The sequence below is a fragment of the Coccinella septempunctata genome, chromosome 1 (genome assembly GCF_907165205.1).
Source record: "Coccinella septempunctata chromosome 1, icCocSept1.1, whole genome shotgun sequence".
Lineage (NCBI taxonomy): Eukaryota > Metazoa > Arthropoda > Insecta > Coleoptera > Coccinellidae > Coccinella > Coccinella septempunctata.
Window position 1 is genome coordinate 46,932,371 of NC_058189.1, and position 4,796 is coordinate 46,937,166.

A 4,796-nucleotide genomic window follows, 5' to 3' on the forward strand; every position below is an offset into this window, starting at 1 on the left:
ATATTGCTGCAGGGTTTCACGTAGTTTTCTGGTGAGTTGATTGAGTGTTGTCTTGTCTAGTGGATTCCGTGATCTCTGCCATTTCCCTCTTGCTCTTCGTTTTTCTACCAGCAGTTCTCTGATCACCGTGACAAGTTAATTATTGCATTTCTGTTTTCCTTATTTTTGAACTTGGTCATCAACTTTGTATATTTCTTGACTTGGAAATAACTGTGTGGTTCACTGTAGTTTAGATTATTGTAATAAATTCGGTTTTAAAGTACTTGTTATCGCTACCACCTTAGATAACCCTTTCCACCGTTGAATTGGTTGCTCAGGATCACAATGAATGTTACTTTTATGAAAGTAATTCAACAGCCAGTAGTATACTTCCAAATATATAAATATTATCGTCTTGATATGGTAATACCTTCTGTTTCTACTTCAACTGAGTTTTTTGGCTTCAATTTCCAATTATTCAAACGATTTGTACCTTTTACAATTTCTGCAATGCTTCTTTCTACTCTCGATCTTCATATCTCCCTTCTTTTTTTCCTTGTTTCCCTGGTTTCCATCCCCTCACTTTCCTACACTCTTGATTTCCTAATTTTCAACTTATCTATTCATAGACACTATTCACAAATTTTTATAATCTAAATTTTTCATTTTCAGTTATTGGCCTCAATAGATATTGGATATGAATTTTGAATATCAGTATAAAAATATGTACTTCAACTTGAATATATAAGTAATATATCATAATGTATCCTTTTCAAATGTGATTTGGAATTTTATATTGAACGTAATACTTTGAACCATAACAATATATATATATATATATATATATATATATATATATATATATATATATATATATATATATATATATATATATATATATATATATATATATATATATATTTACATCTGGCATACTTTATTGCGTCCTTTCAAAAAGCAACCTTATTGCGTCTCCCAGAAATACGCTACCTAGGTGGAATCTGATCGAAGTATATTAATCTACGCAAAAAATTACGTATTTTGGTCGTTTCAGATCTCAAATATCTTCATTAATAAAGAAGTTGATATACGCACATTATTGCGTCCTTTCATGGTCCTACCATTAGTGCGTCCGGCGTATATTTTGTTTTCATATGTAGCACAATGCTGCGTCCGAATTTTATTCAATCTTTCACCATTAGCATGTTGTTGCGTCCAGCGTAGTTGCCACATATGTTTTAGAATCTGGTACAGTAGGATTATTCGAACTCGATGACGTGATCGTATTATAACATTGGCTCCAGTTATTACAACTTTCATCTTTCAAAACATCTCAATACTAGCTGACCCGGCAAACGTTGTTTTGCCAAATAAATAATTTCCTAGTAATTTCTAGTGTAGACAAAAAATAGCTTACTTATTGTAAGTATGTATGTATGTTAGAATGTGTATATTGTATGTATGTAAGAATGTGGTATATGCGTGAAATAAGCATGGAGCGCTGTGAACGATGAGGGAATATAAAAATAACAAAAGGCAAACATTATTTTTAAGTTATTATAATTTATTCCTTGAAATTATATATCATTAATTAAACAATTACGACAGTAACACTATTAAACAATATCAATCTCTTAATGCTATAGCGTGAACAATATTTTTTGTTAGTCCATCTAGCGTTCGTTCATTCGTTCGTACTGTTTACTGGGTCAGAAGTGACACCTGTAGACATCTGGTGGGGATAACTAATTAAATGATGATTGATCAGTTTTCGACCGGAGAGGAAAAATGATTAAATTACTAAAATGGCTATTAAAAAATAAGGGTTGATCGTAGAAGGGTGAAAATTGAGGATTGTATGTATTTTTGTATGTTGTATCATAAAAAAATAGAAATTAAAAATTTTGTCTAAAAAATAAAAAAAAAATTTAGGGGTGGACTACCCCTAACATTTAGGGGTATGAAAAATAGATGTTGGCCGATTCTCATAGATACCGGATAAGCACAAAAAATTTCATCAAAATCGGTCAAGCCGTTTCGGAGGAGTATGGCAACGAAAACTGTGACACGAGAATTTTATATATTAGATTTATGATGGCTATCATCCTTAGTTTGTGGACTGCTCACTTGGGGAATCGTATTTCAGAATGTTTCAAACACTCTTTAAGTGTCTTTTTGTCCAGAAGAGCTTTAGTGATTGTGTAATAATTTTAAAAACGTTATATATTCCATTTTCGTTTTTTTTTTATAACAAATGAATGTGAGAGAGTGGTGCTCTGGAGATAACTTAAATTAGGAATGCATTAACTGCACAGTTGTTAGTTTATCCTACGAACAATTTGGCAGTCTGGAGAGTCAACTACTCTCTCAGGGTAGTTAAATGAACGGCGAATGAAATTCTCGAGTTCGATAGAAGAGTTTGAATATGAATCGTAGCCTGCATCCTAGCTCTTCGATATACAAGGACTCTCTTTGCTTATAGGAGGACGAAACCATTGAGCATATCCTCAGTGACTGCCCAGCGGCAGACACGGTTCGCTCAGGCTGGTTCTAGGGGAACTCATGAACTACTCCTCCTCTGTTATCACCTCTTTCCCTTGGACGATGGCACTGGAGGTAGAAGTTTAGCTCCTTGAGCTTGTTTGTGTGCCACAATAGACCGCTTTGGTCGCGGTAGCAGGTCTGGGGGATTCGACAGATGCGCCGAACAAACTGTAACTGTAACTCTTCGATACAAAGTATATACTTTCCTCGAATGCAGGAAGACAGGGGTTTCAAAGTTTGCAATACCAACATTATACACAAAAGTTGGAAATGAAATGAGATTATTGAGAGGTCAAGACCCACTCAAGGGAATAGTAGCTCATCATAAAATCAAAGTCAAAGAGCTGGAGTGCTTTGGAGAAGCTAATATTCGACATATGAATCGATCTTAAGCTAGTAGGAAAATCTATCACGCCAGCAGAACAAAAGATATTAGAAAGCCAGGTTAGACAAGCAAAACTGAAGTTTTCATTCGAATATCATATGAGTAAACATATACTTTATATATTTCAAGAGATTGAAAGACCATGACTTGCTGTAAAAATCATCTTCTGCTTTTCTGGAGTCGGCTGAGCTGATGTCGGAAACGGGAGGATCTGTTCATCAAGATGGAGTGATACTAGATACTAGAATACTAGGTAGTATAAGAAGCATATAATGCAAGTGGTCACCTCAACATCATGCAGGGCTAGCCGTGATCGACGAAAACTCTTATGCACATCTTGTCCGCTTGCAGAATTTATACTTTATCAGGGTATATAGAGAGACACAATGCGAATTCCTTACTTCCATCTGAGAGAAGTTTATGGCATAGACAAATAACCGAAGCTCTCATTTGTACCGCATAGATTGCAATTAGGCTTTTTCAACAACTTGGCATATGCCAAGTTGTTGAAAAAGCGTGTATATACACGAAATAAAGCTCGATATAAAGTTCTGCCAGAAAAAGAGCTCAAAGAATTTCTGGTGTTGTATTCCCTTCGCTGCCAAAAATAATGTAGTAGTGAACGAAGAACAGAAAAGTGAAAAATACAAAGGATCAATGTTCCAACAGGGGGATTCATACCCAGGGCATAAAGTTTGAATGGTAAATCTGATTGAAGAATTTTTAGATCTGAGAACTAATAACGTTACTGAATTGGAGATTATTCTGGCCTGCAGAACTCTGGCAGAATGAAGAACTATCTCAAGAACGTGGGGACAACACCTGGCTCTGTCACTAGGGCAAGAAAAGGGGTTCTGGACGTGACATTGGTCAACGCAGCTTCCAGAAGAAGTGTTAAAGCTTCGGAAATGGTGACCAAACCATCAATCTCTGACCATAGGATAATCGAATATAAAATAACAGAAGAGGAACTGATCCACCATTAAGATCCATCTGAAGCAAAACTTACAACAGTTCTAAACTAATTGGCCAAACCTCTCGCATTACGATCTGGAACAAAAAGTCGATCAGGGAATTTTAGAGGCCTTCCACTCCAGTTATCCACTCCCGGAAGTTTGAACAAGTGAGGATGCATCTAATCAATCCTATTCGTGCATGGGCTCATGCCGACGATTTAAAAATCTTTGGTGATATAGGCTCTATTGAAGACTGCGTTTCCTGCAGCGTGCTTTGTGGACTCATTCTTGATTTGGTGTGTCCGAAATCAACTACCATTGAGCATTTTTGAGTGCAATGTCGCCACGTACACCAGGAAAAAGAACTATTTATTGTATAGTTATAGTCTTGATGGCAGCGTCCTGAGCAAAAAAACGGAGATAAAAGATCTTGGCGTTGTTTTGATCAAAGTTTTATATTTGTTCCTCATGTTAATCATTTACTTTGTACGAGGCCAAGATTGTATGAATTCATCGTGCGTAATAGCAGATATTATCTGATCCGGAAACCATGATTTTGCTGTTCAATACATTTGGGACGAGCAAACTGGAGTTTGGATGCATTGCTTGGAACCCAATATACGATTGCCATACACATCACAATGACATATATTCCGAGAGCTGGCGACGAAAATCGGCAAAAGATTTGTAATGGATCATAATTAAATATGAGTTAGTTTTGATGGTGTATATGAATCAGCACCCACGCTAAAAGGTCAGGTAGTGGAACATCTGACGGCGACGCTCTTTGATTTATATAAAATTACAATATCCGTACTTTGGGGTGACCGCTGACTGCCTCTCTTCTATTGATATGTGTTCTGAATATTTTATTCAAAAATAATATATGATATTTGAGCAGTAAATGCAGTTTCAGCCAATACAATTCTTTT

The 4,796-nt window shown here is 35.9% G+C and overlaps 1 long non-coding RNA gene across 1 annotated transcript; it reads left to right on the forward strand.

Moving 5' to 3' along the window:
* Window positions 1-292: 292 nt before the first annotated feature.
* Window positions 293-761, forward strand: LOC123322827. Its single transcript, XR_006539223.1, has 2 exons — window positions 293-402; window positions 652-761. It is a non-coding gene; the product is annotated as an uncharacterized LOC123322827 (long non-coding RNA).
* The last annotated feature ends 4,035 nt before the right edge of the window (window positions 762-4,796 follow it).